This window comes from Schistocerca serialis, chromosome 2 (assembly GCF_023864345.2).
Source record: "Schistocerca serialis cubense isolate TAMUIC-IGC-003099 chromosome 2, iqSchSeri2.2, whole genome shotgun sequence".
Lineage (NCBI taxonomy): Eukaryota > Metazoa > Arthropoda > Insecta > Orthoptera > Acrididae > Schistocerca > Schistocerca serialis.
Genome location: NC_064639.1, coordinates 102,434,883 through 102,447,178, shown reverse-complemented (window position 1 = coordinate 102,447,178; position 12,296 = coordinate 102,434,883).

Below are 12,296 nucleotides of genomic sequence, written 5' to 3'. Positions count from 1 at the left end.
GTCCAGGTGGAGTATTTGTCCTCATGATCGGCGTGAAATATCGGTCTCTTGCGTCAGGCGTCGGGTTGATTTGCTAGAACTCTCAAGTATTTTGTGGCGAACCGTGGCCACATTTTCTGGTGTGCTTGCACGTTTCGGAATGTTTTTTGACTTGTTCAAAACAGATCCTGTCTGACGCCATTTTTGGACTAAACTTTGCATGGAACTCGTTCCTGGCAGTTTGACACCGTTAAACTTGTCACCAAACAACTGACCACACCGTTTCCACGATTTTTGTTGTCACGTAACTTCCAACAACGAACACCCGCTGCTTCAGTATGAGTACCATCGACCCCTTTGCACTGCTCCACTCACACTAACACAGCCCACAACTATGCTCTGAACCGGTGTGGATCATGTGGCCGGCGTACACTTGGTTTGCGCGTAATGGGATGTGATTATATGCACACATTCACGTCCAATCATATCCACTCCTCCGGGCCAATTTTATTTGCCCTGCCTGTATTTAAGTATATTAAAAAAACTGTCAGAAAATATTACAAAGTGGGGCGAGTGCAGCGACTCTCCCGAGGCAAGTTGAATGTGAGCCGATCTGTTGTATGTACTATAATTGGTGCCAATCTGAATCTGGAAAAAACAAAAAGTCTCTGTAATCTACATGTGTGTAGCTAGTGAATCACGAACGGAATGTTATAAATATTGATTTTTGTGTTATTAGCGGGTGTTTCAATAAAGTCGTTCAATTTCCATTTCTAAAAGACAGTCATTTGTTAATAAACAGTATTTAATTTAACAAATCGAAACTCCTCCACGCGGTTCATGCTTAAAGATTATTTGGAAGTTATGGTTAAATTTTCAGATAAGGAGACTGAAAATAGATTTATGCTGAGTACCGTTTTGAAAAATCATATTCCGAGATAAATGCTTTTCAAGTTTTAAAAAACGTTATAGACACTAAGAAACGAAAAAATTCTACTTAGGGGAAACTCTTACCATTAATCTGCTATCACAGGACTGGTCTGTCGTACTGTTGTCGCTGCGATCAAAACCATATCCATTAGTTTATCACGACGACACTGTAATTCTGTCAGAGGCAGCAAAGACCTGGACGAGCAGTTGAACAAAATGGACAGTGTCTTGAAAGGAGGATATAGGAGGAACATCAACAAAAGGAAAACGAGGATAACGGTATGTAGGCGAATTAAATCAGGTGATGCTGAGGAAATTAGATTAGGAAGTAAGACACTTAAAGTAGTAAACGAGTTTTGCTATATTGGAAGCAAAATAACTGATTACTGTCGAAGTAGGGAGGATATAAAATGTAGACTAGCTATGGCAAAGAAAGCGTTGTTAACATCGAGTATAGATTTAAGTGCAAGGAAGTCTTTTCCGACAGCACTTGTATGGATTCATGACGATATTTTTGATCCGTCGTTGCAACTACACAAATGTTTGGCTTTTTTCGAAAGACGCGTTTCGATTTACTGAGGTAAACCATCATCAGGGGTCTATAATTAAGTTATTTACATTTTGATATGCTTTTCAGATCGAAAATAAGTTCGTCAAGGTTAGGTTAATTTTGTCCTTGCGGTGATTTTTCGGCTGATTTCTCGCTTACATCGGAAAATGCCGTCTGCTAGCACATTTCATTTGGTCTCTGGAGTTTGTAATATATTTAGATATTGAAGAAACATGTTTACATAGAACACATATTTGTACAGCGAAAATACATAAATGGCTATTTACAGAACTGAAAGCTCAAGTCACCGATTTTTTTCCACAACTAATGTTTAGCAAATCGAATGATAAGTAACCTTGATGCATTTATGTTACCAATTCACACTACTTCTTAAATATAAAAATACGTGATACAGATAAATGATAATATGAGTCCTATTAAAACCTACAGAATCTTCTCCGTACTCTTACGAAAATCGGCAGTCGCTTTGTAAAGGTGAATATCTTTAGGAATCAAAAGAGAAGACGCTCATTGAGAAAGGAGGTAACCCATACTCAACAAAGTCTTCAAAAATTCGGATCTTTCTACGTCCTATTTGGAACACTAACACAGGATGTTGTTTACATCACCTTCCGACTCCGAATCACACTCAAATGCAAGGGGAATCGTAAATGTGTATTCTATACAGATCTGCAAGGAACGAGATACAGTGATAGCGGAGTAGAATAATGGTGGAAATCGTAGATCGGTCAAATTGTGTCCTCTTTAACCGCGGTCTGGCAGGAATTTGAGGTTGTAATGGTGCATAACATTCAATTTCAGTTTCATAGGACACATCCTACATCTTTTTCCACTGCTATAGCGGATGCCAGAGTCGGAATGCACCAACAGCAGAATGGTTGTCTGCCCTCTCCGTGTACAGCAAATATAGTCCGGTATCACACTTAAAATATAACGATTGGTTGTTTTGTTCCACCTCCCGTGTTGAATACTTTTAAGCACATTCAGGGGGTCGGATACGATTAATATCTTAAAGAAGGAAGTTGAAGATGCAAACTTAATTGCTTCCCAAATTCCCACGGTGCCCGACGTAAAAATAAAGCACTTTTAGGAAGTTTGTAGCTTCACTAATTTGGATCTGAGATCATCAAAAAGCACTTCCAGTATACTCCTATTGCGGAATTTTTTGTCCATCACTATATATACAGATATAGCCAGGTCACCGAGCTTCAACGAGACGATTAAATCTGTTATTTTGCGTTAACAATCAGCGAGCTTGTCATATTATAATAATAGATTGTAATCTGGCAAGTGAGTGTGAAAATATCATATTCAGATAAAGGAATTGTCAAGAACATAGCGTAGAATGTTTGACAGGAAACTAAGAGTCAACGTTGGTGCAGAAGCTCGGACTTTAGTTCATCTGTTGGAGGCAACTGCAGTGTCTCCTCCTACAAACACGACTACCCATTTCAGAGTATATCTTTGTCTTATACTAACAGTAGTGTGGGAGGCACGGGTGCTTATAGGCACAAATCGCTGGCACACATCAGCACCGGTACATAAACTCTTGGTAGAGTTGCCAAGAGCAGGCCGCTGTAGCCGAGCGGCTCTAGGCGCTTCAGTCTGGAACCGCGCGACCGCTACGGTCGCAGGTTCGAATCCTGCCTCGAGCATGGATGTGTTTGATGTCCATAGGTTAGTTAGGTTTGAGTAGTTCCAAGTTCAAGGGGACTGATGACCTCAGATGTTACGTCCCATACTGCTCAGAGCCATTTGAACCATTTAGAGTTGCCAAGACATACACTCCTGGAAATTGAAATAAGAACACCGTGAATTCATTGTCCCACGACAGGGAAACTTTATTGACACATTCCTGGGGTCAGATACATCACATGATCACACTGACAGAACCACAGGCACATAGACACAGGCAACAGAGCATGCACAATGTCGGCACTAGTACAGTGTATATCCACCTTTCGCAGCAATGCAGGCTGTTATTCTCCCATGGAGACGATCGTAGAGATGCTGGATGTAGTCCTGTGGAACGGCTTGCCATGCCATTTCCACCTGGCGCCTCAGTTGGACCAGCGTTCGTGCTGGACGTACAGACCGCGTGAGACGACGCTTCATCCAGTCCCAAACATGCTCAATGGGGGACAGATCCAGAGATCTTGCTGGCCAGGGTAGTTGACTTACACCTTCTAGAGCACGTTGGGTGGCACGAGATACATGCGGACGTGCATTGTCCTGTTGGAACAGCAAGTTCCCTTGCCGGTCTAGGAATGGTAGAACGATGGGTTCGATGACGGTTTGGATGTACCGTGCACTATTCAGTGTCCCCTCGACGATCACCAGTGGTGTACGGCCAGTGTAGGAGATCGTTCCCCACACCATGATGCCGGGTGTTGGCTCTGTGTGCCTCGGTCGTATGCAGTCCTGATTGTGGCGCTCACCTGCACGGCGCCAAACACGCATACGACCATCATTGGCACCAAGGCAGAAGCGACTCTCATCGCTGAAGACGACACGTCTCCATTCGTCCCTCCATTCGCGCCTGTCGTGACACCACTGGAGGCGGGCTGCACGATGTTGGGGCGTGAGCGGAAGACGGCCTAACAGTGTGCGGGACCGTAGCCCAGCTTCATGGAGACGGTTGCGAATGGTCCTCGCCGATACCCCAGGAGCAACAGTGTCCCTAATTTGCTGGGAAGTGGCGGTGCGGTCCCCTACGGCACTGCGTAGGATCCTACGGTCTTGGCGTGCATCCGTGCGTCGCTGCGGTCCGGTCCCAGGTCGACGGGCACGTGCACCTTCCGCCGACCATTTGCGGCAACATCGATGTACTGTGGAGACCTCACGCCCCACGTGTTGAGCAATTCGGCGGTACGTCCACCCGGCCTCCCGCATGCCCACTATACGCCCTCGCTCAAAGTCCGTCAACTGCACATACGGTTCACGTCCACGCTGTCGCGGCATGCTACCAGTGTTAAAGACTGCGATGGAGCTCCGTATGCCACGGCAAACTGGCTGACACTGACGGCGGCGATGCACAAATGCTGCGCAGCTAGCGCCATTCGACGGCCAACACCGCGGTTCCTGGTGTGTCCGCTGTGCCGTGCGTGTGATCATTGCTTGTACAGCCCTCTCGCAGTGTCCGGAGCAGGTATGGTGGGTCTGACACACCGGTGTCAATGTGTTCTTTTTTCCATTTCCAGGAGTGTATTTCATGGCTAGAGCATAAACATTATACCATATATTCGTACAACATTTGTAAGCGCCGTATAGAGCATAGAAAATCAAAAACAGTGTCTTAGTACATAAAGCTAAGTAAAGTGTTAAATTATGCCTATGGCTTTATCTTAAAACAAAATGTTCACAATTGCAACAAAACACATGGAAAATATGTATCACAAATTAAGTGTGTGGAAAATGGACTTGTTAGGTTTCGTAGATAACCGATACCCTTGCAGAGAATAATTGAGGTGAAATAGTAACAGTGTTCTAAGGAAAAACGAATAACATTCAAATTATTATGTACAGATACTAAACACAATATATGTATATATATTGCAGGGCAGAGGTCTATGTGCGTCTGTAGGTGAACGAAAAGTCTAAATCTGTAGTAATACCATAAATAGGGACAATATCAGAAAAAGTAGAAAACAGCTTAATAATATAAGCATTCAGATAAAATTACGATTGATTACTATTTGGCGAATATCATTCAGCATTATTTAAATAGCTACCCATCATTCGCACTACCAGGGATGTACAAAATTAACTGTTGTAACTGTAATAAATTTGGTGACTGTAATAAGTTCTACTTAGGACAAACGGGACGGAACTTAAAGGTAAGATATAAGGAATAAACAGTGCGTAGTCGTGTGACTCGAGCCTCCCGCCGGGTAGACCGTTTGCCGGGTACAAGTCTTTCGATTTGATGCCACTTCGGCGACTTGCGCTTCGATGGGGATGAAATGATGATGATTGGGACAACACAACACCCAATTCCTGAGAGGAGAATATCTCCGACCCAGCCGGAAATCGAACCCGGGCCCTTAGGATTGGCATTCTGTCGCGCTGGCCACTTTTTTTTTTTTTTTTTTTTTTGCATGTTGTTCGTTATTGATCGTTGTGTTTGGTCGTCGCGGACGTCGCAAGACATCCTGTTCAAGTTCAGTGGTTGATCCTTCCACTCAGTTTTTTATTACAGAGGCCAACCGGCTCTCTAACCGAACACGCTGAGCTACCGTGCCGGCATCACTCAGCTACCGGGGGCGGACACTGTGCGTAGTGAGAACAGCACATCTGCCTAAGTGCTCACCTAGGCTCCGAAAACCGTGCCTCGCGGGACATTGATAGCACACGTGGAGTCTTACACGAAGTCACTCGGTGAAGGGTACCAAACAGCGAGGTCATAGATCCCATCGCATTAGGGAAAGACGAGAAAGGAAGTCGGCGGTGCCCTTTCAAAGGAACCATTCCGGCATTTGCCTGAAGCGATTTAGGGAAATCATGGAAAACTAAATCTGGACGGTTGCACGCGGGTTTGAACCGTCGTCCTCCCGAATGCGAGTCCAGTGTGCTGGCCACTTCGCCACCTCGCTCGGTCAAGTCATTAAGGGCAGAGTAATGAATATACTTCAAGAGATCGAGATATATAGTCATTTACGTAAATATCCTGACTATATTCTCCACGTGCAAACAAAACTATAGAACAGACGTTTTTTTAGAAAACTTTAATTACGTTCTGTGTACTCAGTCCTATTGATGCTGGATTGTATCTTGTACTTTTAGGCTATGACGTCGCATGCGATGATGGCGTAGTATTTCAGATCTAGTCCACTATGCCCTACACCAGCTATTAATATGCTACTTTATGTTTTCATGTCTTACGCTGCCCACTATATTTCATTTTATCCTCTTACTTTGATATCAGTAAATCTTTTATTCCGCTGAACAAAATAAAGTCCTCAATTTTTTGGTCCTGTCCTCCTGAGTTGCGCGTAATACTACGGTATGTTGATGATTTTCACTTATGGACCGTCTGACAGCAACTGAATAAAACACAATTTTAGTGCCATACGCGTTTCGCCTTTATTTTCTGCAAGGCATCATCAGTGGCAGGTTGCGTAGACAGTTTCTTACATACTACGCTCCTGTTGCATTTTTGGTCTTGTTCTTCTTCCTATGAGCGCCAATTTGCTGCTTTTTCCTGCATTCCACAGCACTATGCACTGAACGCTTTTTTTAATGGGCATTAAAAAAAGCGTTCAGTGCATAGTGCTGTGGAATGCAGGAAAAAGCAGCAAATTGGCGCTCATAGGAAGAAGAACAAGACCAAAAATGCAACAGGAGCGTAATATGTAAGAAACTGTCTACGCAACCTGCCACTGATGATGCCTTGCAGAAAATAAAGGCGAAACGCGTATGGCACTAAAATTGTGTTTTATTCAGTTGCTGTCAGACGGTCCATAAGTGAAAATCATCAACATACCGTAGTAAAATAAAGTCCCATTTTTTCGTAGGAATGTATTTGTCAAGGGGCAGTTTTATATACAGTGTACGAGGGTTTGGAACATTTTTGGAACACAACCTACGACCAGCTTAGAGACATAAGTGATGACACTTCCTGCAGAACCTGACCATCATTTTGCAGGACAATGCTCAAGCTTGTGCAGTGCAAGCTGTTACTGATTTGTTTGACTGATGGGGCTGCTAAGTGCTATACCACCCACTGCACTCACCTGATTTAAGCCATCGTAAGTTCTACTCGATTTCCAAATTGAAGCAAACACTTCACGACATTCGCTTTAGAACTGATACAAATTCGTCGGGCAATAGACAGCACCACTCGAAGAGTCAACACAACTTGCGCTGCTAAGCGTATCATACGACTTACACATCGCTGGCAACGGGTTATACACAATGCTGGTGACTACTTTGAACGATAATAAAACTTTGAAACACGTCTCTATTTTGTACGAGCTGCAAATAAATAGTTGCCACTATTAAAGTTTCAACCCTCGTATAAGTTGATGCTACCGTAAGGAATATCTCCTTTCATTGTTTAATAGTTTTTCAAATGAAAGTCATATTGTTTGACATGATTTAGTGCTGTGCTATTAGCAATGATAGTTACCCACGGATACCTATAGACAGATACTGTGTAATATAGAGATATGTATCATGCGCAGCACGTCTACTTATTAACCTCCTAATGTTATTCGTTTTACCTTGGAAGCACTGTTACTACTTCTCCTAAATTACGCTCTTTGTGGGCATCGGTTATCTATGAGGTCTAACAAGTTCGTTTCTCACACATTTGATTTCTGATAAACGCTCTGCATATTGCGGTGAGCTGTACTTGGTAAAATTTTCTTTTACAGTTAAGACACAGGTAGAATTTCACACGTTACTCAACCTTAGGTACTAAGATGATCGTTTTGAGATCCGATACTACACAGGGTGATTCACGAAGATATGAAAATATTTTAACATGTATTTCTACAAGTAAAACTAAAGAAAAAAGTTCGGATAGACGCAGGTCCGCAAATATTTGGTTACGGAGTTATGGCTAATAAAAGATTTTGCCTGAAATTTAGCAACTTCGGTAATATGCAGCCATCGCGAAACTGTACGAGCTTAAAGTAAAGCACAATTTCCATTTACTTTGTTGTTGTTGATTTGGTGAATCTAGCAAAACATGTCCCAGACGTGTATCTGCAGTAGTTTTCCACTTGCACAAGTCCAAGCGAAGGGCAGGATCTGCCAGATGTAAATGAAGCATGGTAAGGATACAGATAGTTGTATTTCAGTGTACGCCATATCTTAGATTGTGAAATGCCTTATCGTTGAGAGATACGTCGTGTACTGGTACCCGGGCTACGTTGAACAGCATCGTCATCATCATCTTCCACGCATAGAGCGCTCATACTGATTATGAACGCTAGGTAGAGAACCTTTCTCCCGTAATATTCAAAATACTCCACCAATGGTTCGTGCATTCGGAATCCTCCGAGCTGGATAACGTACACGATATTCGTTACCTGCAGCCGTAGCATTACCATCACATTTGCCATAAATAAACACCGTATCGGCATATTCCTCTGTCGTAAACTTGAAAGGCACCCCTATTTTATAAGTAATCTACAAACTACAATGGTTACTATGTGGTTTCACTTAAATACACTGTTAGTATTATGTTCATTCATTGAACAATACATAAAACTAACCCGTTTCAAAGTTGGGAAACGACTGTAGCAGCTCACTAACGGTTTCCAACAATGACGTAAACGTTTCTACGTTCTTAATGGAAAGTAAACAAATTCACTTGTATAGTAATCTTTGCTTCTCTGGATGTTCTGGAAAACTACTGCAGATACACACCTAGGATATGTGTTATTAGATTCACCAGACCAATAACAACAAAATAAATGAAAATCGTGCTTTACTTTAATCTCGTACAGTTTTGATATTAGCGAAGTCGCTAAATTTCAGGCAAAATCTTTTATTGGCCGTAACTCCGTAACTAGACATTTGCGGACCTGTGCTTGTATGAACTTTTTTCTTTACTTTTACTTGTACAACAAAATATTAAAATATTTGCATATCCTCGTGAATCACCCCGTGTATGTCGCTTAGCAGAATTGTGCCATTATACCGTATAAACACATTCAAAAAGGAGTTATGCAAAATGGTCACAAACTGAAATTCATACAGTCATCGACGGAAAAAGTAAAACTGCAAACTTTGGCAGCCGATGGATGGATGTGTGACGCTACAATATAGTTTCAGCGCGCAGCTGTCAAGGGTAGTAAACAGAGGACATATCATACCAGGGCGTAGAGCCTTCGCGAAGTTCATTCTGTGTACTCAGTTGGACAGTAACTGCGCCTCTCAGACCGGCAAGTGAACAGTATACGAACTAGCCAACTTTTGAGCGAGGACGTGTATTTGAGCTCATAGAAGGTGGATGGAGTACTTGGCGAATCGCTCGACATTTGGCTAGGAGCGAGGCTACTATTCGACGATGTTCGCAGGAGTTGGTGAACCGTGGCCGAACACTGTCAGGAGGAAACGGTCGACCTAGAAAGAAGACTGAACGTGAGGACCGAGCAATGGTCAGAGAGGCGCCCAGAGCTCTCGACTAACCATTATCATAGAAATGACGAGCGACTGGTGCTTCAGTGACCACAAGTACCATTAACATGCGGCTCATAGATATGGTGTGGCGCTCACAGCACCTCTTACGCCCTCTGACATTGACGTCTGCACACCAACAAGCCCGTCTGAAGTGGTGTCTGCACATTCGGCCAAGAATCTCATTGAGAGGAGGAGAACTGTCTTCAGTGGTGACTCCCGCTTCGAACTGAACAACGATGGCCAGCGAAGACGTGTCTGAGACTACCCAGACAGTGGTGGAATACTAGCCGGACACTCGCAATATGACTTGACAACCAGGAGCGGTGGTCTGGTGTGCCATTTCTTTTAACAGCAGGACCTTTTTACCTGTCATCCACAGCACACTTACAGCACAGCGGTACGTCGATGATATTATGTGCCCCGTTTCCTGTCCTTCATGGCAAGCCATCCCGGGCCTCCATTTCAGCAATATAACGCCCGCTCGCACACGCCGAGAGTTTCTACTGCTTGTCTTTGCGTTTGACCATTTCTACCTTGGCCAGCATCTGACATCTTTCCAGTACGATCTCTAACAAGCAGAGATTTAAATATTCAAACGAACTCCTAACCGGTAGCAAAATACATAAAGACGAAAAAATATAAATATTATTGCAACTTATGACACCAAACGGATCACTTTATATCACAGCCATGAGAGGTGTAATATGACGTGGTCTGACGGGAAACGAACCTGGATATCTGACTCCATGAGTTAGTATGTGAGACGTGCTGTGACAGTGAACTTCATACTGTGTACGACAGATGAGGATCCTGTTAGAGGCAACAATCAAGTCTGAATGATTTGAAGAAGGACGTTATTCCACCAGGCAGTGTTTCCAATATTTCATTTGCACCACTGGTTTCGGGGACCACCATTCTCAAGTGCATCGAAAAACCGTATACCCAATCTCTGTCCTATACTCACAGTAATGTGGGAGACATGGCTACTTATATACACAGATCTGTGTCACACATAAGCACCGGTACAGAAACTGTTGATGCAATCGTTTTTCTTCTGAAGAAAACTAAGAATTTGACGGAATTGAAGAACCACCAGCCCCCGCTCTCAACGCAGGAAGTTATACAGTGATTAAAGTATGTGGAAAAAGTAAGTCATTTAGATAGGACGCATGCAAAACTTGTTATTTAGAAGGCGAAGGATTTGTTGACGTCTTTTTAAGAAAAAAAACAAGGCCAATTAAACACGTTCACACAACACTTCTCTTGAAGAGTCAGCCACTAAACTTTGTTGAGTATCTCGGTAAGGCTTTTGCACTTAGCAGAGGGACACGTGACAAAGTCTATCACAATTTTCTTCTGCAACTGATTCTATGGGGTCGTTCCATTTTTTGTCGCCCCAGACCGGTGCATTTAGGTATTTTAGGTTGTTACTATTGCAGTGATATACCGCCAATAGATTCCCCGAACATCCAAACGAACCCATCGAGTTGCCTCTCAATTCACCAAAGAATGTCAGTTCGTGCTAAGAAAAGTACGAGCAAAGACGTTGCTTCCGACGTGTATGTATGGTAAGATGTCTCCAGATTTCCAACGAAGAAACGAATATCTGAATAGCAGACATCCTCGATCTTGTTTCATGAAATGTACTAACTGTACATTTCACCTTCTTGGTAAATGGCATACTGAAAGCGAGGAGGAAGCTGGAGACAGTTTGGAACGCGTGCCTTAAGTTCGAGAACAACATTCCACTGATATTTGCAAGTCCCTCTCAACCTCAGTCCAAATCACCAGTCGGACTCGTTCACCGGCCTCCAACGTCGTTGGCCGATTTCCTTGTTTACGTAACTGAATAAGCGTTCTATCTCTTACAAGCGCAAAATCAGGGGCACATTCAGTTCTAAGTACCCATTCAAACTTACCTATTCATACACTCTCCAGTCACATTAATGCGACCACCATCTGTGCTCGACGTCAAAGTGTAATAATTACTCACAGCCGGCAAGTGGCAGCACTAGAAGTGGAGGATATATTAAGTGCGTCAGGGGGACGCGGAAAACAGTGCAGTCGTTGTAATGCGGAAACTGAGCGATTTATCTGACGTCCAAAAGGGCATGGTCATTGGCTACTGGGCCAAGGGTGGAAGCATTTCGGAAACAGCTAATCTGTAAACTGTTCACGTGCTGCGGTGGTTAAAGTACGCTGCACAAGACAAAATGGCGTTATCCAAAACCAGCAAGCCAGGCAACCTTGGTGGACCACTAGCCATTGATGGTAGGAGTGAACGACGGCTGCAGAGATGTGTACGGGTGAACAGGCGTGCATCTGTTCAGCAGCTGAACCCAAATGAACTAAAGAGCCACCAACAGTGTCAGCTCAACGACAGTTCAGCGAACGTTGCTCCGTGTGGGCCTCTGCAGCAGACGCCTGTTTCGTTGACCCGTGCCGACTGCCGTTCATTGGCAAGGAAGGCGGCAATTTGCAATCCTGTAACACAAACTGGGCGTCCACTGAGGGGCGACAAGTGGCCTTTTCAGATGAATCAGGTTTTATGCGGCATCAGACAGACAGCCGTTGGCGTGTACGGTGTGAAACGTCTGAAAGCAAAGGTCGCAGGCCTGAGGAGTGGTCATTATGGTATCCGGGGTGCTTTCGTGGCATTCCCTAGGTGATGTTGTCGTTCTGGAAT